Consider the following 25,276-nt stretch of genomic DNA (forward strand, 5'->3'; position numbering starts at 1 on the left):
CGATATAGGGCGAGCATACTTCCACCACAATGGAGCAATGCCAGACCGAACTTCCCGACCTCAAATGTTGTGGGCGGGACAAAGTTCGGAATGGCACCCAGACTAGATGGCCTATATATTTCAGCCATATTTGATTTAGTCTTGTGTTGGCCTAGGCTACTTTGCTCTGTTATAAATTAGTTTTCTTTAGGCCTTATAGGCTGTATTGTAATATGCTATAATGTTTGAAATATATGTATCTCAATATATCAATACTTCCCATAAAAGTCATCAGATGTCATCATTTAAAGGGTTATTTTTCAAACTTTTCTTCCTGGGGGGCATGCCCCCAGACCCCCTAGTATTTGCCCAAAATATAATTTCTTTAAGGCCCTTTTTTAGTGGCACCCTTGCATAGGATTTGCCTCATGAATTTTATGAAGTGTAGGTGATGTATACCTACAAATAGTACTCTAAAGTACTCAAACCAATGGGGGGGGGGGGGGGGGGTGTCACTCCGTGGTACGTATATTTTCCTCTTTTTTTACCTTTGCTAATCACACCCCTGATATCTGGTTTAGGAAATTTCATTAAATGAGAATAGAGCTGGCTATAACTAAGATCATTGCACAAAACTAAAAACTTGTAAAATAGACAAAAGGAGGAGCAACAAGCTGACATTTCAGCAGGTGTAGTCAGCCGCAAATATGGTTTGACCCCAAAAAAATTCTAACAAAAGGTTTCTCAGTGGTTTATAGTAGTATCAGATGTACTTAAAAACATACTAAAAGTTTGACTACAATAAAGGCCCCATTTTCAAAATGGCCGCCGTCAGGTCCTTAAAATGACCATTACTCCTTTGTATTCATCCTAGACTAGGAATAATGGTACATGAATGGTACCTGGTACATGTGTTGGCCATGTAACATTCTAATTAGCATATTTGCATGAGATAAGTGATTACAAGTACCATTATATATTAAAGCAATTGGTTACAAGTATATTTATGCAAAAAATAAGTACATTTCCCTTAAGTCACTGCATATTTCTCCTTTCTCAAATCGTTTTACCAAGTGTTGGTGGTTTCTGTTAGCCTGGCGGGCCATCCTATCTCATTGAAATGTATAGTCTGGAATCGACCCATTCACCTCGCTTAATCCAAGGGGCGGGCAGAGAATTGTCTTTCAAACTGCCTAGGCATGCAATAGGCCAGCACTACGACCAATCAGAACAAAGAGCAGGATGACGTGGCCAGAGCGATGAAAACAGTGAACGGGGAAGTAAACTTTTACCGTATCCGGTCGGCAAAACGGCAAATACATCCTTCTTCGAAAGGAATGACTTAAGTGCATTGTGTTGCTCAACTTTCAAAGAAAAGCACAAGTCCAACTCCTTCAAAGTTGATGCCAACGCCGATTCAAACAACCGCTCTTCGTTCGCCATAGCCACCTTCCTTGTTGTTCACCGTCGCAGGACTGTCGTCATCCTGTTAAGCCCGCCTTAAGACTCTCTAACAAAATAGAGCGCTGTGATTGGATGACGTCCACGGCGTCAGCCAATAGAAATCCCTATGGTTTGCTACTAAACGTACAGGCTGAGCAAATTAATTTGCCGCCGCTAGGGTGCGTCTAGATTTCTAGGCTAGGTTTCTGTGGTTCATAACCATTCTTTTGATTCCAATAAAGATTAGATTAGTCAAAACAGGGCTGGAGTGCTAACCCCTTTTATTTTTTTGTTTTTATTTTTATTTTTTAATATATTTTTTATAATACATTTTTTTTTATAAATGTTTGTTTCCTCTTATTCTGGTTTATCTTTTATACTTTTTTGCACTGTGACCTTCACTAGATTTACCATTAGTCGTCACACTCTTCCTCCCATAGAGGTTGATTATAGTGATTCTTGCAATTCCCAACTTGACATGGTCCACAAGTAGGCATGCATGGTAGTCCATATGCCCTGCAACTGCACCTTTGTGTTCGGCAGGCAGACGTGCAGTGGATCATCTGCTTTCTGGGGCAGCAGTCTTACTAGTCATAACTGGCAATCCACTGTGTTCATGTCACCTTCCTTTCCAATCCACACCATGATCTGGAAGTTAAACCTTTGGCAGTGGCATTTGGTTGATGACTCAGTTGGAGGCAGAAGTTCTGGGGTTACAAATAATTTGGCGGCAACAATTTTCTTGCTAGACAGGTTGTAGTGCAAAGAGGCAAGTAGAGAACAGTAGGCCTAAGATGTTCTTCAGAGCCCTATTTTTACTACCCCTGCTGTCTGTAGCCATTACGTCCATTACAGACACGATCATCAATAAGCATGGCATGCTTAGTGGACACCATCGTATACACGCAAAGACGCACCTCCATTCACAGACGCACCGTGACTATCACTGTCAATAGTCGATCATTATCTCCAAAAGGCAGATATTCTCCTTCAGAATTAGATTAGGTGAATAACATAGCCTACCCAAACTTCATCACCTGTGAACGTTTCTTCAACATTTGGTGTCGGCCTATTTCTACTTCAATTTGTGCAAAATGATGGCCTGCATCGCTTCCACGTCATTATAAACAAATGCACCTCTTTGTGTTTCTCGCGTATATTAGTATTTCCTGAAAACTTTGTGCAGCGAATTTGGGCTTGAATCAAAGCTCTGGATGTCTAGCAACTAGTGGAAGAGAGTACAAATGGGATTTGTCACCATACTTGGAGCTATCGTTTATTTTAACCAGTGTTGTTGTTTGTCGCAATTAAAAAAAAGTGGTACCCCTGGTACAAATAGCCTTGGCCACACAACTGGGCTATTCACACCCTGTTACATAACAACAAAAACATCTTGCTCGCGTGCCCAAAAAACATGGCCAACATTTGTTTTTTCGTCAGCAGAAAGTGAAGAATTCTGAACGGTTTCAGCACTAATATCTGTTAAAATTAAATTTGAGATGGAAAAGTTGTGTTTTATTTTCATAATCTTTGTTCAGTGAACACATACAACCGTCAGTTTGTTAGCTAACAGAAATTTTGTGAATATGACGTTCAGGCCTATAAACTATAAGTTTACCTGCAAACCTCAACTCCTTGTGGAAGCAGATAGTGCATTGGTCACAGGGAAGGGCTGGCAGGTGGGAGACCGGGGTTCAATTCCCGTGTGATGTGTTTTGGCAGAGTAAGTGTGCATGTGTACCAACGTCTCTGGAGAGAAGGCGTGCAATTTGAACAAGAAATCGGTTCTCAAACGGAAGTTTTGATTGCAACAATTAGCTAGTTCATGCACCAGGGTGTAAATAGCATGCGGTACTATAAAAACCAGGGTACGAATAGCATCCACTTCTAACTGTACATTGATGCAAACAGCATACCTTATTCAGAGTGTCTATTACACAGCTGAGCTATTCACACTCTGTTATGTAACAACAAAAAAAACATGTTGCTTGTTTAAAAAAATATATATATATTATTACATTGTGTGATCAATATGCCAGATTAAATGCACAGGGGTGCAAATAGCATACACTGATATTTGTACCAGACGAGGTACTAATAGAACACATTGCTGTGTGCACCGGGGTACGAATAGCATACATTGATATTTGTACCAGACGGGGTATTAATAGGACACATTGCTGTCTGCACCGGGGTACGAATAGAATTTACTTCTTATTGCACCAGGGTACGAATAGCATACACTGCTAATTGTACCAGGGGTGCAAATAGCCTTACCCTTAAAAGAAAATACCCTCAAGAGCCGATTTACATTATTATTTTGACTGTTAGTTGTCATCAACTATGACTCCCGCCAACTGTTTCCTCTGCCCACAACTGTTTCAAAATAAAAGTCCTCACTACAATAATTCCCTATATTAAATAATTTAACAATTTAAACTATTCAACTATTTAACTGTTCAGCCATTTCAACTTTCAGTTGTCATCAACTATGACTCCCGCCAACTGTTTCCTCTGCCCACAAGTGTTTCCAAATAAAAATTAGTTTAGCATTTTATGTTAATGTATGTTTTGCTTTTTCATACACTGGTAATTTCCTCGAAATTACATTTTCTAGTTTGCACTTGCGATTAAACCCTTAGCGATCTGGCTCCGTAGTGAGGATCAAGTTTTATCAACTTGATAAAAATGGCAATACTACCCAAATTCCTTTACCTCTTCCAACACATCCCAGTCATAATCAACAAATCTTTTTTTTCCTACACAGGATTGCCATTAACTCCTTCTTCTAGAGGAGCAAACCGGCAGTCAACCTCCCTGGGTCCACACAGAACTTTCCTTCTCAGATTACTCCCTGGGTCCACACAGAACTTTCCTTCTCAAATTACTCACTTCACTCAGTGATTTCCTCTTAGTTACAATGTCACAAATCCAATAGTCTGGAATACCATCAATTCAGCTTGAATAGATTCTTCACCGTTGCCCCTGTTTCCAACATTCCGTTCCGACCCTTCGTTTCGTCTCTGGTCTACTAACGGTCTTGTCACTGTAAATGACTTCTACAATAAAGGTGTTTTTTTTACTCCTTTTCTAAACTGTCAGCTAAATATAATCTACCTAATGCCCATCTCTTCATGTATTTTCAAATTAGACACTTTGTGCAGAAGCTATTTCCCAACTTCCCTGAACATCCCCCTGAGTAAAAAATGTACTCTCTCCTATCCCTCAACCCTAGTCAAAGATGCCTCATCTCTACTATTCATAGCTACTTGAATACTTGGATACACACAGACCCTACCAAAGCCTTGAAAAACATGTGGGAACAGGACCTGGCCATTTCAATTTCAGAGACACAGTGGAAGCATATGCTTGACCTGGTTCACTCTTCCTCCATATGTGCTAGGCATGGCCTGTTGCAATGCAAGATCTTGTATAGAGCACACCTTACTAATGCTAAGCTAGCTAGGATAGAAGTGGTGCTTGTAATAGGTGCAAGGGGTCACCAGCCGATCTGGTGCGTATGCTTTGGTCTTGCCCGAGATATTCCAAACCTTTGGGAGTGCCCTTAACTGTCCTTGCACTTCTTTCCCACATCTGTAATGTTGAAATTTTAGCTTTAAGAATTCTTGCAGTAGAAAGTTCCATCATAATAACATCCTGAAAGTATAACAGCCATTTTTTAACAGAAAATGTATGTGGCAGTATCCACCTCTGCACAATTAGTTTCTTTGCTAAAGCCTGCAAGGCAGACTTTACACTGTTTTTTCTGTAAACTTAATTTGTGAGTCATCATTAAGCAATAACAGTCTAGGTTGTAAAGGAATATCCATTTCCAATAACTCTGACAAGTGGACACCCTTTCTAGATTACATAGCATCTATTGCTATTAGCCCTGAGAACATTTGAGCTGGCGGAACTCCCTCACAAGCATTAGTCTTTATCTAATCTTTATTATTTTTAACATTTTATTATTGACTGTGTTATATTGGTTAGTTATGTTGTTGATTTGTTTTGTTTGATTCTTTTATATATATTTATATATTATTTTATATATTTTGTTATCGTTTATTAAGTGTGTGGTGGGATGGGATAGTGTAGGGTGGAATAAGCTGACATTACTGCTACTTTGCCTTTTATATCTTTATATGTGTACATTGTAATCATTGTACACCTTTATACTCAAAAACATCTATAAAGGATGCATTACCTTATTCAAATTGAAATGAATGACCATTTTAGAGGGTTCACACACAGGCCTCTGTTCAGGCTAATTCAGAGTTGTTTATGATCAAAGTTATACAACTCCAATTTAAGTTACTTTTGGTGCAATAACTTTGACATTGAATGTCTTTTTGCTAAAGTCTGTTTTAGCAAAAAAAAAGAGTATGTGTCCAAAAACACATACAGAGTAGGAGTTACATGACTAAATCGTTTACATCTCTGGTTCACCCCAAACAAAGATAAATCTTTACAGTAATTTCACAAAATCATGTATTCCATAAGTATGTAATCATGTCAGTGCAATTTAGACAAGTCCAATGGATTCATAGACCCAGAAAACATGGGTTTAGACACCAAGATTACTTGGCTAGATCAAATAATGAAGGAGTTAGGATATTTTAAGGGCTTTCTGCCCATCTTGGACGCCATCTTGAAAATTACACTTTTCTAGTGGTCAAACTTTGGTAAACTTTTAGTAATGTTATTAAGGACACCTAATGCTACAAAAACAGCTGAAAAACCTTTTGTTAGAATTTTTTTATGTTTAGGTGTTTTTTTTTCCATATATGCAGCCGCCTAGTGTGGTATGTTCCCTTTCCCTCGAATGTGTCACAACAACATTTAGTTTGGCTAAACTCTGGTGGTTTGTATTTTCTGTTCCTAAATTTCTGGCAGATTTAGTAAAATCACAAGTGTCAAATTTGAAGTATTAAATTAAAAAAAACTCCAAAAGAATTCAATTTCCATATAAACATTGTAAGTGTTTAAGGAGAGTAACCTCTACATAATCAACTTGAAGTGTTGTTTTTTGTTTAGTCTATATTGAACCCTCCTGTTGTGTTCGCTGTGTGTTCACTAGTTTTGTGTTCCTGGTCAAAAATGGCCGCTGCATTATGACTTGTTATAAATCCATAGCTACACATTATCATCTAATGTTGTGATAGACCTTTGTATCAACTTATGTTCCATTGGATATTACAGTTTTGAACTTCCATTTGCTATGTATGGCCTACAGGCCTCATTGACCTGAGCTCATGCAAGTCAGATAGGGGAAGATTCTATTGGGGAAAGGTTCCAGTCGGGGCTGGCCATGGCCGGATTATCATGATCACGGGTCCTGGGCACAAAATCGGAATGGGCCCCCCTCCCTCCCCACATGCACACAGTTGTCTGATGGTACGCACAGTGCGTACGGCCATACACCTGCAGGCGCGCCTGACTCACTAACTCCAAAGCACAACCAGTAGGTTACAGCAGCTTTGAGAACCACCGATGGGCTGCTAAGAAAGACTCTGTTGTAGTTTCTAGATGATACACACACAAAATTAAAATTCATTTATGTCAATTAAACTTATCAGATTTATTTATCCTCATTTATTGTGATGTCCAAGTTCCATGCTAGTGTTTGTTTAACGCATGCAGTGTGTGGTTTGGATGAGCCAGACGGGCAGGTTGCCTGCTTAAGGTTTCTGTCATTTTTCATTGTGTGAAAAATGTGCAATTAGCTGCCAAAATTTAAAAAAAAATCCCTAGGGAACCCCCTGAACCCCCGAATTTGTGTAGCCTACCCTACTTGGCCTACGATTCCTAGGACTCGTCATGTCGAGATGTCATTTTACTTCATCAACCCACAACCATGAAATCTACTTCTGTCAAAACGTTTGAAAGGGAGAGACACTAAATTAAGTTTTCAGTGTAGCGCAGCACATGCATAATTTAGGGGCTTTACGCACAGTCACTCTCACGTCCCGTTTTACCTGCTGATCCAGTAACAGAAGATAGATATCTTCTTCACATTTAGCTGAGTCTCTGGTCAAAACGTGTGTCATATTCATGTAAGCCTTGTCTGCATTAGATTGTAATCTATATCAGGCATTAGAATGTGCTTGCTCTGACGAAGCTGAAGTTGGCCGCACATTCAGAATGCGGTGTAGTCAAGTTTCCATTCCACCTTAAATATTGCAATTTTCTACCGAAAGGGGGCAGTGCTGACTGCAAATACGCGATGACACTGGCATTTGCCTAGCAGACGAACATGTAGGCTACTTCTCACAGACGAATAAAAGCCTTTTTTTCTGGTGACTCCATTGTCGACCAATCTTTAAGTAAATGATACAACATGCTTTCTGTCAAATAAATCGGTTCATATTGGTTCTGAACCAAAATCTGAACCGATGCATGATGTCATATGAAAGCTCAGAGACTGTAGTTTCGGGATGTGGTGTAATATTTCACGGCAAATGATGTGTGGGCCATAGGTATCAAATCTAGTGCATAAATTGTGGAATATGAAATATAGCTCATGTAAATTAAATATATGAAAAAGGGCCATTTTCCACGATGGAATTTGTCATATGAAAGCACAGAGACTGTAGTTTCGGGATGTGGTGTAATATTTCACGGCAAATGATGTATGGGCCATAGGTATCAAATCTAGTGCATACTGTGCATATACTGTGGAATATGAAATATAGTTTATGTAATTTAAATGTAAGAAATGGCCATTTTCCACGACGAAATTTGGCATGCTGGGTGTCATATGAACGCTGTAAGACGGTAGTATCGGGATGTGGTGTAATATTTCACGGCAAATGTTGTGTGGGCAATAGGTATCAAGTCTAGTGCATACATTGTGGAATATGAAAAACAGCTCATGGAATTTCAATTTTAATAAAAGGGTGAATTTTCATGACGAAATTGGCCATACATGGTGTCAAATGAAAGCTCAGAGACTGTAGTATCGGGATGTGGTGTAATATCTCACGGCAAATCATGTGTGAGCAATGGGTATCAAATCTAGTGCATAAATTGTAAAATATGAAATATAGCTCATGTAAATAAGAAACAGAAAAGCTTCAAAATCCCCCCCCCCCCCAAAAAAAAACAGGTGCAATATGAACCGATTTATTTGACAGAAAGCATGTTGTATCATTTACATAAAGATTGGTCGACAATGGAGTCACCAGAAAAAAAGGCTTTTATTCGTCTGTGAGGAGTAGCCTACATGTTCGTCTGCTATTAGGCAAATGCCAGTGTCATCGCGTATTTGCAGTCAGCACTGCCCCCTGTCGGTAGAAAATTGCAATATTTAAGGTGGAATGGAAACTTGACTACACCGCATTCTGAATGTGCGGCCAACTTCAGCTTCGTCAGAGCAAGCACATTCTAATGCCTGATATAGATTACAATCTAATGCAGACAAGGCTTACATGAATATGACACACGTTTTGACCAGAGACTCAGCTAAATGTGAAGAAGATATCTATCTTCTGTTACTGGATCAGCAGGTAAAACGGGACATGAGAGTGCCACCCGCATCGATCGCCAGACCCTGAGCGCCTGCAGTATAGCGCGGGAATGATGCCAAAAACCTCCCCAACCGGTGGATCCATCAAACGTCATGTCAAACACCTACCAGTACGTTCATTGCTTTATCATACAACAAATTTGTAGTCTACCTCTCCGGAGGTTTTGTTTTTGGTGCATTTTGTCTGTTTGTCTTTAAACATAATTTTCTACTATCTTAGATTTTAGTTTCATATATTGCAAGTAACGCTTAACACAATAGCAGGGCTAAAAATTGAGGTTAACTAGTATCGATAGCATATTGCGAGTAGTTGTGAACCATAGGAACTTTAATCGTAGCCTATAGCCAAATTAAAATAAATGCGAATTTATGATAAGCCTTTCAGTTCGACTGGCGACCCACATTTGGATAAGCAGGTTCCCCCGAGCAGTCTGCATTGCTAGACACTGAGGGCTTCTCTGTCTGCTGATGTTTTGCTCCAGGAGGTCCACAACAAATAGTCTAGCCATTTCATGCCATTTCAGCTCAAAACACTTCATTTATTAGCCTACTTAATAAACATATCTTTATTAGTGGCAACATTACAGTATTTAGGCTATGTTAACCCACTCTAAGAAATGGCTGTAGGCTTACTTTTACAGTACAGCACAGGGAAATCTATTCAAATTGCAGTCCGAGGGATACATTTGTCCATAAAACGTTGTTAAACTTAGCCTATAGGCTAGGATATAATCACATATTTGGAGATTATTTGAAGTGGGCTCCTATGCTTCCATAACGTATTGATGTAAAAAAGAGAAAATGTGGTACGGCCAGCCTATGGCATTTCTGATATCTCGCAGATAATTGATTATAGTCCTGTTTTGCAGATAGGTATTAGGCCTACGCATAATAGTTTTAAGCAACAATAGCAATAGCTTGTCACTAATAACGACACAAATAGCCTAGGCTAATGAATGTTAATTTAATAAAGTTTCAACATCGTACAGTTTTCCTACATTAAAGACAAACAAACAGACAAAATGCACCAAAAACAAAACCTCCGGAGAGGTATAGCTGGGAAGGAATATGTGAAAAATCATGAAGATTGGGCACTTCTGGATAAGTTTTTGATTTTTGGCAGGGTGTTAGGTAGGCCTATAGGCCTAAGGTTTTAAAAAATCCATGGATACAAGTTGGGGTGGCCCCCCTAGTGGCAGTTATCCATAAAGGTTATATCTCAGCTTCCTTTAGTCTTAAATTGTTGTATAATGTATTTTCTCTAACACATGTTCTATATATACACTATATATTTATGTATATAGTAGAAATATTATGTAGGCTATTATATAAAAATGACTGTAGGGGCCTACTCATCGATTCATAACAACAAGAATTAACAAATGTATGACTTCTTGCAGTCCCTTATCTGGTCAAGCTCTAGTGACAGACATGTACAGTTATAGCGACAGTGTCTCATACATTAGAAAGATGAACATAAAACCAGATGTATGAAGCATTCAGGGCATGAAAAACGGAAGAAACTTCACGAGAATGAACAGCAGGAACAGCAGTCGGGTAAACTTGTGTTTGTGGTTTGATGTCTACACGCATCTCTCCAGCGTGTGTTAGTGGCCTAGGTTAGGCCTACCCATGGCCGGATCTAGAATAGGGCTGGGAGGGGCAATCCCCCCCCAAATATTTCTTCTGCCCCACCTAATTGGTCAATTTTAATTGACAGCTATTGAATCTGCCAATCACACTTTTCTAATTTATCCCGTCTGAATTTCGAGGGTGCTGATTTGCTGGTTGGATAGTATAAATACCGGAGCAGCAGCGTTCCCCTACCATTCCACACTGTGCATCACTTGCTGTTTCATACTTTACTGTAGAGGGCTTAGCTATAGTTCCATAAAGGTTATAGGCTACTAGATGTAATATAGATTCTTGTTGCTGGTTTAAATAAAGACCTTTAATTGTAGTGTTACATTTTGTCCCTCAAAGTTCAGGTGGGAGGGCACCTTAGCAGGATTTTGCCCCATCGAGGTCTGAACCGGCACTGTTGTAATCTGTACCAGGCAAACACGAATGCCCTCACTCTGCTTAAAGCCACTAAATTATGCATGTGCTTACTGCGCTAGGCCTACACTAAAAATTTAGCCTAATTTAGTGTCTCTCCCTCTCAAAAGTTTTGACAGAAGTAGATTTCATGTTTGAGGGTTGATGAAGTGTGGACTATAACTGCTCAATTGCGTCCGAGAAAACGCTAACCACATTAGCTAAAATGACATCTCGACATCTCGTCGAAACTAATCGGTGATTTCACTCTTCCCATACATTTAAAAAAAAAGTAAATGTTTACAATATTTTAGTCAAGCTTTAGGCCTAGTTGGTTTAGATAGCCTACAACTGAACATATGCAAACTGGAAAGTAGCCTAATGTAGGCTATTAACTTTGATTCGCTGTGCTGCATGGGCAATAGATGCATATCGTAGCCTAAATTAGGCATATATGAAGTATTAAAATTATTATATAAAATAGTCTACGTTTGAAAAAATATTAAAGAGAATCAGGAGAGCCAGTTCATTAGCTATGTCTATGGCAAGTAGTCTACTATACAGACAAACAGGCAGTGTTGGGTCAGATTACTTTGAAATGCAGGGTTCTCAAGTCTCACGCAATTCAACAAGTTCACACGCTCACACGCCACACCTTGCATTTCTCACGCAGAAATATTACTAGGGATGTCAAGGTATCTGCATAATGATTAGAGGCGCAAGGATACCAGATGATTTCTCGCAGGGTTCAGAACTAGCGCACCACTCACCACCCAAAAAAAAAAAAAATAGCCACCGACATCCAATCAAAAAATAGTGTTCGTTGTATCCGGGTAAAATTCCAAAATAGGACATCCCCTCCCTGCAACCACGTTATGCTTGTGCGCTTATGTGGGGTTACACGTTTAAGATTTCAAAACTGCACCAAAATTATTTTTATTCAGAAATTCAACTGTCTGTCATTTAGTAAACCAGCCTATGGCACTTTAACAGTGTGTTTTATTCATAAACTAAACTAAACTAAAGGTCATTAAGAAAACATAATGATTATGTTGTTGTAGCTTTGTGTAACCCAGACATCAGCAACGTTCATTTTATACGACCAATCACTCTCGTGGCTTCCTGCACTTTCCCTGTTGTCACGGCTGCAACTTTCGCACTCGTTTGTGCTTTTTAGCGGCATGTTCAATCAGACACGACACCCGTCTGAGCCTCCATGGACCATGTCAACAATGAATGAAAATTAGCTTATTATCAATGAGTGTTTGAAGCGAGTATGCTACACATACATTTTTTTCTAAAGATACAGGACTGCTGCAGACAATGAGCTGCCAACCATCATAATGTAATAGCAACCCAAAATAAATAGGCTACTCAAGTGAATAAAGCAATTAGCCTAATGAATAAAATATTTGTCTCACTCAGTACATATATCTCAGAAATTGGTGAACCATAGAATATCCCACCATCAAGATTATTATATTTCAAGATTCCAATCTATCCCACCTAAATATGAAAAGTTATTTCTACTGACATGCTTCCTGGTGACATAAAAACACAAATGGTTTCCTTTTGATATAAAGGCTGACATAAGAGACATGCAAGATGGGTACAAATCCCAGACTGTCCTGAAAAATAAACAAAAATGTATGGATGGATGGATGTATACCCTACTGTAGATACAATGACAAATTCAAGGTCTCAAAGGATTAATGCTTCTTTCCAAAAAACTCACCAGAAGTCTATTTAAGGGGTTATTTTTTAAAAATGTCTTCTGGGGGAGCATGCCCCCAGACCACCCTAACTAAGCTGAGTTACCAACCTTTTGAAGTGGCCAGGGGGGCCCTTTTCACATCTGTGCCTAGGGGCCCACTGGCTGATAATCCGTACATGTGTACACACCCTTTGCTATATGTGCAAGTTTTACGCACTTATTTTAGTACATGGTGCACTCATCTTAGTAATTAGTGCACTTACTTTATTAAATTCTACACTCATTGAATAATCACACGATTTAGCACACAAGCCAAACATTTTAGTGAGTGTGTGCCCCCCCCCCCCAAAGAAACTCTCACTCCAAGCTGAGCTCAAAACTTGAGAACCCTGGAAATGTAATCCACTGAGTACAGACTACACACCATTTTTTGTAATCAGTGACGTAATCCATTGGATTACAAAAATAATGTAATGTAGTCACACACTCGCAAACACACTATAGTCAAGGGCCTTTTCAATACACTTTTTTCTCTATCACTTCTGAAACAGACAAAAAGGGTAATGCTCCTACCCGTGAGAATAACATTAGGCCTACATAATGCAATAGAAGGCATTCTGGGTGTGCATTGGCAATGTCAGACATGTTATTCTCCGTAAATATCAGTGTAGCATCAAAATGATCTTGATTGAGTGTCTTTTTTATTCAATTTATTTAATTTTTTGATTATATGATTGGAAAGCTTAGATTCCGCTCGCTCACGTGATAGGCCTATGCTGTGTGATATCTATGTGACTAGTAGTGAGCAATTTAGTTGAACTTGGACTTGAGATTTTACTGGGGCACAGCAGTTGGGGCACGTGCCCCAGTAAAAAGGTATTTGACCGACGGTTGACATTTCACAGAAATCGGGGGTGTGTGGTGTGAGAGCGTGTGAAGCCAATAAAATGAGTGAGTCTCACGGCCGATGCGTGAGAGTTGGCAGACCTGTGGTAAACATGTAGCACACAAATTGCGTGTTTATGTCTAAACCTCACTCCTGATCCGGGTCACGGCACCAATGCCTTGTGTTGATTTGCACGCTCATCCATGCACTCGCCCCACAAACAGCAACACCTTGGATTCGGGAGTCGAGCGTGCTAACAATCGAGCTAAAAGCCCAGGCTGCTGCAACTAGCACATCTCTTAAGGCGTTGGGAAGGAAGCTAACATACACAACATAGGCCTACATGCACATACTGTATGTACCAGCTAGCTACAGTTACACAACTAATAAGCCTATAAGCAGACATTAGGGGGTGTCCTCCTTTTCAGAGTCTGGTTGGCGGTCACCTATTCTGCTACAATATAGCACACATGTAGCCTCTACTTCCTCTTTTAAACACATGACTATCAACTGCTCATGTATTTCTGCACAGAACCAGTGTTGTGTCACTCCCCGATGTGAGTCGCTACCAGATGTGAGTCGCGCATGCGTCACTTTGCTACTTTGCGACTACCAGTGCTGTTAGCCACAGAATAATGACATTAGCCTACACAGCAGTAATGTATTATTTAGCGTAAGGCATCACATTTTCACGGCATGATCTCTAATGTCAGTTCTAGATTAGAGACTGAAGTAGCCTGCTAGCGAGAGACTTCTGTAATATCAATAAAAATTGACCTATAACGAAGTTTGTTCACTGCTGGCAAGTAAGTAAGCAATCAAGCACAACAAAGGCTGTCACTTGAATGGCGTTTGCTAACGTTAGCAATCAAACAATCTTGGATAGCTAAAAGTGTTTTTGAAACAGAAAAGTTAATTATTTTATGGATTTCAGTCGGATCCCTTGGCGTTATGCCGTAAAACCTATCAATCTGAGCATGCGTGACTCACATCGGGTAGCGACTCACATCGGGGATGACAGCTGCCAACTATTTCACATATAATTGCACATATGGTTGTTTTTTGGTTTTGGGTGTAGTTTATACGATTTGTCTTTTGTGTTGACATTAAGTATTACGGTAATTAACACGTCACGGCTATAAAAAACCTGAATGCCCCGTGACGCATTTCATAATGGAGACATTGATAAAGGGCTAAGCCCGAAACGTTTGTTTCCCAGTTTTTTGTCTGTAGACTTGTTGAAAATACCTCGGCTCTCAATACAAATTTGTATTAGAATCAAGCCCTTGAGTGCGCCTCTGCTTTTTTTTTTTTCTACTGTACTCAACCTTTGGAGTTCACGCATCAGGCAAAACATCACAAACTTAAGGCGCAGACGCCGACTCGCCATTGCTTCATAGCTATAACACAGAATATGCTGTGGCTGTACAAAAATCATCAACAATGGTCTAGATTGCTGGCACTCTAGGACAAAGCTTCCGAAAACAGCTTGGCATTCAATGAGTTAAATTAGGACTTTTGGCAAGTTTTGTGCAAATAAATGACAGATTGAGACTTACAAATATAACCATCAACACATTTAAGGCATCTTGCTGTAAAAAAAGATGTCAATTACAAAGCATGATTATCACAAATAGCGTACCTGTGTTATTTGACTGAGGGGCCCCGTTTAGATATCAGGGTGAATAATATAACCTATGTTATATGATTGAGGGGCCCAATTAAGACATATCACATAACATAACCTATATGTTATTTGGCTGAGGGGCCCTATTCCGATATCAGGGCTGGAGAACATAGTAGTGACTTCCCGCAGACAGGGATCCCTGTCCTTGGCCAGAACCTAGTGGTATTTGGGGAGCCTTGTCGTGGAAAAGTTTGGGAACCCCTGGGCAACCAGACCCTTACAAAAATGATACAGAAATGCAGTATTTTGGACATGAAAATATACTGCACTGTAGCTTACTATAACTGAACTGTACTGCAGTTATTTTTTGTAAGGGGATATGTACAGCAAGCATCAAAAGCAAACAGCCCAGACCCTAAAACTGGGCATTTATAGCTGTGAAGGTTTGGGGAAAAACACTATATTTGGTAACTTCCATAGGGAGCACTGAGGTGTCAGATAATATACAAAAATGGTTACATTTTATCCCTCAGAGTTCAAAATCCCTTAGCAGGATTTTGCCTAGGGCCCCATAGAAGTCTGAACCGCCACTGCAGGGTATTCACTCCCCTGTTAGGTAGGCCTAGGCTAGGCCAGCAACACGTGCTGGAGAGATGCGTGTAGACATCAAACCATGGAACGAACACAAGTTTACCCGACTGCTGTTCCTGCTGTTCATCGTCATGAAGTTTCTTCCGTTTTTCATGCCCTGAATGCTAATTCGGTTTCATGTTCATCTTCCTACTGTATGAGGCACCGTCGCTATAACTGTATGTCTCTCACTAGCTTGACTCAAGGGGAGACGGGCGAGGGGGCCTTCATTAACTTGCCCAACGCAACTTGCGTAGTGTGCGTATAGGGAGAACTGGCCCTGCGGACAGCTGTCTGACAAGCTCTCTTCCACAGCGCAATTGCATGTCTCTGTATCAGGCTCTGTCCGCTTGTCTCCGCTATTTATTTTTTTTCTTTGCGAAGGTGAATGCGTCTCTGGGGTGTCTGGTCAACGATCAGGAATTTTTGTTTTTCACTTGAGACATGTCAAGTCATTATAAGTCAAAGAGGCAAAGTTCGAGTCGAGTCTCGAGTGAATAGTATTCGCCACCCCAGGAATTGCCAAGGACCCCAGGGACACCCCACACATGATAATTCAACAGGTCACACAAGTTCGTTGACTGAAAAGGCAGAGACATAGATTACAAAAATATATGATTTATTAAACAAACAAAAAAAAGTCTACTCAGGGCTTAGGGTTGTTTCCAGGGAACTTAGAAGAGGGATGCAACATCCCCAACCAAGAGGCAAGTCAGAGTGCTCCACAAAAGGCTGGGCAGCCGTGGCCCTACTGGTTAGCGCTTCGGATTTGTAACCGGAGGGTTGCCGGTTCAAACCCCGACCAGTAGGCACGGCTGAAGTGCCCTTGAGCAAGGCACCCCTTGTCAGACACCCCCTATGGACACTGCTCCCCAAGCGCCGCTGTTGTTGCAGGCAGATCACTGCGCCGGGATTAGTGTGTGCTTCACTGTGTTCACTGTGTGCGGAGTGTGTTTCACTAATTCACGGATTGGGATCAAAAGAATATACTTATACAAGAGACACACCAAGCTGGGTGAATGAACAGTACAAGTCAATAGGCACGGCCCAGCACAGCACACAGTAAACACCTTAGGGAGCTCCCCATTTAGCCCAAGCACAGAACAGAAAAATAAATACAATACACTAAATGAAAATAAAGAATAAACACAGAAGAGTCTGGATGGTGCAACAGGTCTCGGCCTTCGTTGTACAGCTCACGCCTTCGGAACAGCAGGGCCAAACAGGGAGACTGGAGCCGCTCAAACTAGCCACATCGACGGAACCACGGAACCAGCGTTGCCCAAGCACAGGGAGAACAGATTCAGACATCACATGAACAGAGGCAAGACAGTATGAAATGAAACACAGAAACAGAACAGCCTTGGATGTTGGCTGCCACCTGATGTTCAGGCCTGTAGGAGTGGAGAACAGTAAGTACAATGAGTTCCAATAGATCACCAAAAGATGACTAAGTTGGACAAAACTGAGACCTACCATCTCTAGTCACATAGAATGTTGACAACCAGTCAGCGGTAACCATATAGCAGTTTGTGGCCAGCAGTCCTTTATGGACCTACAGGGATCCATGTGCACAGGCGAGTGAATCCAAAAGCATGGCCACTGCTACTGTAATCTTACTAATTTGCCACTGTGACACAAATATCCAACCTGGCTGGAGACATGGGGAAGGAACTGGGGTGGCAGCAAGCCAGGGCTCAGACATGTGAGGACAGGCCAGCTCCCCACTTATAGAGCACCAGCAGCCCAGGGCTCAGACATGTGAGGACAGGCCTGCTCCCCACTTATAGAGCACCAGCAGCCCAGGGCTCAGACATGTGAGGACAGGCCTGCTCCCCACTTATAGAGCACCAGCAGCCGCTCCTGGCGCTAACAATCAGGGCAACGAGGGGGAATGATAGATAGATAGATAGATAGATAGATACTTTATTGAGTCAATTACCATAAACAATCATGCCAATCGATTCACCCTGCTACATTAAGTAATGCATAAATCATGAATACATGTGTAGCAGGGCAAAGGTAGATATGCCCTCCCAGGAACTAATTTAGAATAATTTTGGTCAGTTTAGACCCCACTGGACACACAGGTTCAATAGACAAGAGACATGGTTCTATAAAAATGATAATTTATTGACACATGACAATAACACATAGACTACATGGACTGCACTTCAACAAACAGCCATCCAACCACAGGACACAATATTCACATGATACCCACAGGGATCAGCAGCTGCACTCAAATATTGCACAATAACCATAACCTGGACAAGGAGCAGGGCCTTGGGCTTACCACGGCAGCAAGAGGCTGCAAAAAGGGGAAGGGTTCGGGCCCGGCACACCAAATGTGAAAACACACGACGCACAGCAACTAAAAGGGACAGTGAGAGGACACCACCACCTGGGGATCAGCCTGCCACCCACTATTTTGCATTTGAAATATTTATTTTAAATACATGTATCATAAATACTGCCCATCCCTGGGAGTAGACATCACTTGTTCTGAGATACCATGTTTGATTTAGGAGAGATCATGCATAGTTGGGCAGTTGGCAGATGGTGGCGCAGCAGGTCAAAACACAAACTCAAAACATAAACAGTATTTGCAGACTGTGAATATCCTGGCTGTACTACTGTCAGTGAAGCCAGTATTTGAAATGAACATGTTTCTTTAATCATCTGATGGCATATGGCCATTTTATGATTTATTACAATAAATGTCTTAGATATAGCACATTTAAAAGACTTTGCCTGACTCTAACATTAGGGTCCATAGTCTTACTGTGAACTGGTTTAGCACACAGGGATCTGAGTATGTTCATTTGCTACTTGCACCTTGTGGTTCGGCTGTTCTGATTGTCCGCCTGTGTCCTATGAGCCTTTGGTGCTGCCTTTTGACGCAGCTGAGAGATTTGCATGCTTGGTCTCAGTGACATGAGTACAGTGTGTTAGTCTGAGGTGCTCATAAATTAACCTGGCCTAGTGACCTCTAATCTCTCTGATGATCTCAGGCTGTGGTGAAGCTCCTCATAGACAGCTTCACTCTGTGCCATGTATCTGTGCATGAGACGCTTGCCGTGACAGGGCCGGGACTGGCCTGTAGTTCTGTGTGCATGGTAAGGTGCTCAAGAGAGTGAGGGCCAGATGTACTAACGCTTTTGCGCCCACTTCAGGCGTATTTGTTTCGCAATGTGCGTGTAAAATCACTGCGAGGTATGTACAAACAGGCCGCAATGATGTAAAAGCACAAACTGCCTGTCGCGGGAGCTGAAAGTGGCAGATTGCGTTTGTCATGTCATGCATATGGGAGGATCCAGGGGAAAGTGGGAGTTTAGCGTAAAAAGATGGGAAGGGAAGAGTAAAGAGCGCCTAGTTATGTATTCCGCGGTATGTACAGACTGCTCCTGAAAGCGCACGTCTATTCTGCGCCTAAATACTTCCGCCTTGTAAAAGCAGGTGTTAATCCAAATTGCAGTTCAATGCGTCAATAAGAGAACCTTTCAAAGACAACAGAATCGCTATTTAGAGCACCAGTTTTTGTGGTGAAAGTATTTGTACTACCAAAAGCAACCTCAACTTTCGTTGGCCTTTCGAATGTCTTACTTTCACTTTCACGTCTCACTTAAACTGTCCTACTCGCTAGATTTGACCAATCTTCCATAGCCTACGTGCACAAGTAGTTTGAGTAGAACTACGTGATCTTCATTATCTCCCTGCTTGTTTACATCATATCATGTATGGTATTATTTCATGATCGCTAAACGTTTGATTCTTTTTAATGTTGTCATCAGTTAACTTCATTCAACTGCGCTTGTATGTAGGCGCAGCCATTCAGTTGTGGACGTTCGTAAATTGAGTTTATGGGCGGAGAAAGGCAGAAAAAGGCCCAGTTTACACTAAGGATTGAACGATTGATAAATGCGACGGAAACTTGGGTCTAACAGCGTTCGCAATCTGCGGTGTGTCCATGACGCTGATAACGCTACGTTCGCAAATGTACGTACATCTGGCCCTGAGTGTCATGGTGAAGGTGCAAAAAGTAGTCAAACAGTATAGTCCATCAGTGCAACAGTGCAAGAATAAAGTCTAGAGACCAGCAAAAATAAAGACCAGCATAAATATTATGGACAAATAAGAGAGTAAAGTATAATGTAGACAGGGTAATATAAAAAACTATGTCAATGCAAGAATAGGTTAAGGTAGTAGGGTTACAGCCATTCAGTATTGTAGCAGTTCAGCCATTGATCATGTGTGCTAATATAGCATGAAAAACAGTGTAGCAGTAAAACAGTAGTAAAAACATTAGGCTGTGGACAGTACTAAAACAGTAGTGGGCAGTCAGTCTTCAAACATGGAGAGGGTGGAGAGGCAGACAGACTATGCAGAGAAGTCTATCTCTCCTCTTCCCTTAAGTGAAGCATTGAACAGTTTAAAGTCCCTGGGGACAAATGACTTCCTCAGTCTGTCTGTTGTTCAAGGCAGTGAGCGAAGTCTTCAGCTGATCGGGCTCTTCTGCTTTACAATAGTGCTGTGGAGTGGATGACACTCATTGTCCAAAATGTTGATCAGTTTATTCAGGGTCCTTTTGTCAAATAATGAAGTGATGCACTCCAGTTCAGCTCCCACTACAGAGCCAGCTTTCCTTACCAGCCTGTCAAGTCGCCCAGCATCCTTCTTCTTTGTGCTTCCTCCCCAGCATACCACTGCATAGAAGAGGACGCTGGCAACAACAGACTGGTAGAACATCCTGAGGAGCTTGCTGCACACATTGAAGGACCGCAGCCTCCTCAGGAACTACAGCCTGCTCTGCCCTTTCTTGTAGAGTGCGTCAGTGCTGGTTGACCAGTCCAGTTTATTGTCCAGGTGGAGACCCAGATACTTGTAGGTGCTTACCACCTCCACATTGACCCCATCAATGGAGACTGGTAGCAGAGCGGGCTTAGACCTGCGGAAATCCACCACCATCTCCTTAGTCTTTGAAGTGTTGAGTTGAAGGTGATTGAGTTTGCACCATTGCACAAAGTCCTCCACCAGGCTCCTGTACTCCTCCTCTTGCTCGTCCCTGATACACCCCACAACTGCAGTATCGTCAGAAAACTTCTGCATGTGGCATGACTCGGTGTTGTAGCAGAAGTCAGATGTGTACAGGGTGAACAGGACTGGAGAGAACACAGTTCCCTGTGGCGCTCCGGTGCAGTGTCAGAGAGACAGTTCTTCAGTCTGACGAACTGTGGTCGCTCGGTCAGGTAATCTGTAATCCAGGTTACCAGGTGAGCGTCCACACCCATCTGCAAGAACTTGTCTCCCAGTCTTAGGGGTTGGATGGTGTTAAAAGCACTTGAGAAATCAAAGAACATGATTCTCACAGCACTTTTCCCCTTGTCTAGGTGAGAATGTGTCCTGTGTAGAAGATAAGTGATGGCATCGTCACTTGAGAATAAATAAATTATTAAAATATAAATCCAATACACCTCAAATTTATGTTAACATGTCAGAAACTCTATTATTGTCTAAACCGCTGGCAACAGTGGGGCAGCCGTGGCCCACTGGTTAGCACTCTGGACTTGTAACTGGAGCAGACATGTGGACTCGAGTCACATGACTTGGACTCGAGTCAGACTCGAGTCATGATTTTAATGACTTCAGACTTGACTTGATAAAATTCGGCATGACTTGCGACTCGACTTGGACTTGAATACTATTCACTCAAGACTTGACTCGGACTTTGCCTCTTTGACTTGTGATGACTTGACATGTCTCGAATCAAAAACTAAATTTCCTGATCGTGTACCAGTCAACCCAGAGACGCTTTCCCGCGACTAAAAAAAATAAAAAAAAAAATAGCGGAGACAAGCGGCCAGAGCACAGTTCAGTAGATTACTGCCACTACCCCCACACGCGTTACGCACTGTGTGTAGGGCACCAAGAGACAGAGGAAGGACCAACATTTAGCCAATCACTAGTAGCTTTACTGCAAACTGATTTGCACTCTTGTTAGAGAACTTTTGTCAAAAAGCACCAACAGCATGTTACATAAAGATGATACTTTTCGAGTCCTCTCCATTAAGATCCAACTTAAACTTATGCTAAGCTACTGCATTTAATTGAGAACACATCTAAGCACGCACGAGAGGGAGAGAAAACGAGTAGGTTCCAGCTGGCTTGTCATTGTTGATGATGATTGATATCTTCTTTTAAATATAAGAAACATATAAAAAGAAATCGTGGAGGCAAAAAAATACGAGATTAGAGGAGATTGTGAATTTATCCGTTTCTCACTAGCCTACTATACTGTTATAAACTATGAGATCCAGGTCACTATGACATAGCTGCACTCACTGTGATTTGGAAAGTGGACAAGAATATTATGAAGAGTTGTCTTTGCCTTGTGTAATGGAACTGGTGAATCTTGAAGTATTCAATAATTTATTTACATGAAGCACATGATATGCCGATTGAAACCTGATTGAAACGCATTCCACTCAGCTACTGTAGCTAGGTGGCTACTGGCTACCAGGCTCATAATTCACTTTTAATTGCAAACAGAAAATGTCAAGCAAGCATCATGTCATACATGCTTCTCTTTCCAAAGGAATGAAAGCTGTTTGTGCCAACTTAATATCATGCTTATCATTGTTAAAATTGTGCTACACATGTGGCACAAACAAGTTTGTGGACTAGCCATAGGCTATATTTGAACGGAGCTGGTAAAAAAAGATCATTATGAGAACGTGTGGACAGTGGCACACAATGGGCTTAAAGTGACCGTGCACCATTTACAAATTAGATAAACAGCATCAAATGTCTAGTATTTCTTAAGAAATTAATACTTTAAAACAAAATTACTGTCATTATTATCTTTTAAATAATATAAAAGTGTTGACCTTGGCTTCCCTTATGAGTCACCACTGGCAGACAGCCTAATAAATTGTTTGCAGGCAAATCTGTGGCCTAGCGCAGTGAAATACCATCAGTCAAATTATTACTCATCCTTACAGTGGGCTCCGCAATTTGGAAAAACATTATATATATATTTGCAGCTGTGCTGAGTGTCATGTAGCTATCCATTTTGTAGAGATTACTCAGGTATGCACATGTGTATATTACACAGGTATGCACATGTCGTAAAAGATTACAAGACAGAAACATTGAACATATTTTAATCTGTATTTATAAAAAAAATACTGTGGATTAGATGGAAGTGCTAAAATTATGATCGATAGTCTAATAATGGCATTATTAAGTGAAGAGTACCTGATGACTTGTTCAGGACTTGAAAAAGATTGGGACTTGGACTTGGACTCGACTTGGCTTTGATGTGACTTGGACTTGGACTCGACTTGGCTTTGATGTGACTTGGACTTGGACTCGACTTGCCCTTCTCTGTATTTACTTGGGACTTGACTTGGACTTGACTGCTAAGACTTGGGACTTACTTGTGACTTGCCAAACAGTGACTTGGTCCCACCTCTGAACTGGAGGATTGAGCCCCGTCCAGTGGGCCATGGCTGAAGTGCCCTTGAGCAAGGCACCTAACCCCTCACTGCTCTCCGAGTGCCGCTGTTGAAGCAGGCAGCTCACTGCGCTGGAATTAGTGTGTGCTTCACCTCACTGTGTGTTCACTGTGTGCTGTGTGTGTTTCACTAATTCACAGATTGGGATAAATGCAGAGACCAAATTTCCCTCACGGGATCAAAAGAGTATATATACTTATACTTATATAACACAAGTGAGTACACCCCTGAAGTGAAAGTGAAAATGTCCAAATTGGGCCCGATTAGCCCATTTCACAAGATGGGGCCGCTGTGTAAATCAACTTCCTGTGGAACAGCACTGTCCCATATACAGCAAAAGAAAAGTCCACAGGAAAGACTTCTTTTTCTTCTTCTTCTGTCAGGTTTTATGGCAGTTTACAGGCAAAGTGTATTACCGCCATCTACTGGACTGAGATGCAATCAATTGGATGTTATTTCAAGGAAAATCATAAAAATAAAAAATAAAATAAATAATAAACAAAACAAAAAAAACAAAAAAAAACACAAAACAACCAACTAAATCCTATTTGCTAATTGTGTTTCTTTGATAAATGTGATGACAGCACTAGTGATGTTTCCTGATCTAGGCTCACCTAATAAGGTGTCTAAAGAGAAGGCTTTCTTGGCTGCGTTCACTTCCCTCTTTAGCTTTTCTCTTTGTCTGGAGAATCTTAAGCATTTTAAAAGAACATGATCTACATCCTCTCTCATTCCACAAAACTCACATTTTCCAGTTGGATGTTTATTTACAACATGTAAGCTATTATTCAAACCAGTATGGCCTATTCTCATCCTTGTAAACCAAACCTCCTCTTGTCTGTTTGGGTACATAGGTTTGTTATTTAGGATATTCTTTTGTATATTATATAAATGTCTACCTTTCTTCTCCTTATCCCATTCAGCTTGCCATATTAAGTTAACTTTGTGTTTGATGATTACCTTAACTTCTGATCTGCTGAGAGGAATGTTTAACTGAACTTCCTCTTCCTTAGTTGCCTCTTTTGCCAGCTTGTCTGCTTCCTCATTACCACCAACTCCTTTATGAGCAGGTACCCATACAAACTGGATTGATATTCCCTGTTGACTGATTGCAAATATGATATTATTAATTTCATTCAATAAATCCTGTCGGCATGATGATTCTCCATTTTGTATAGATGTGAGAGATGACATTGAATCAGAACAAATAACTGCTTTAGGGGGCCTAGCTTCTTCTATCCACTGTAATGCAATAATAATAGCTGTCATTTCAGCTGCAAATATGGACAGATGGTCTGATGTTCTCTTTTTAATAGAGATTTTGTGATCAGGGATATATGCTGCAATACCTGTTTTACCCTCTGAATCTTTAGATGCATCTGTATAGACCTGTGTTGTATCATAATACATACTTTCTAGATATTGCTCTACGTTCTGATACACTCCTCCAGATTTAGCTATCTCTTTGGTTTCCATAATCACCATAGGAGAACAAAACAACCAAGGTGGAGTTCCTACCAGGGGCACAGTCTTACTACAATTGATACCATCTATTTCCAATTGGTTTGCTATTTTATTACCATCCCAACCAAAGCTACAAATCTGGGATCTACCATATTCCCAACACTCGTTAAGAACTTTCTTAGTGGGGTGTGATACATCATGTTCCTTTAAATTAATCCAGTAAGCCATACTCAACTTAATACGTCTAAGGCTTAAGGGCATTTCTCCTGTTTCTATTTGTAATGCTGGTATTGAAGATGTTCTAAATGCACCACAACATATCCTCAGACTTTTAGCCTGCATTCTATTGATTTCACCAATCAATGTCTTAGATGCTGAACGATACACAATACATCCATAGTCTAACACTGATCTTATCAGTGCAATATAAATTCTTTTAAGGGACATCCCT

The 25,276-nt window shown here is 40.9% G+C and overlaps 1 long non-coding RNA gene across 1 annotated transcript; it reads right to left on the reverse strand.

The window, feature by feature from the left end:
• Positions 1-460: 460 nt before the first annotated feature.
• On the reverse strand, positions 461-23,486 carry LOC121712801. The gene is made up of 3 exons (XR_006032649.1): positions 23,471-23,486; positions 22,422-22,424; positions 461-551 (listed from the first exon to the last, which is right to left on the reverse strand). It is a non-coding gene; the product is annotated as an uncharacterized LOC121712801 (long non-coding RNA).
• Between the last annotated feature and the right edge of the window lie 1,790 nt (positions 23,487-25,276).

The sequence above is a fragment of the Alosa sapidissima genome, chromosome 7 (genome assembly GCF_018492685.1).
Source record: "Alosa sapidissima isolate fAloSap1 chromosome 7, fAloSap1.pri, whole genome shotgun sequence".
NCBI lineage: Eukaryota > Metazoa > Chordata > Actinopteri > Clupeiformes > Clupeidae > Alosa > Alosa sapidissima.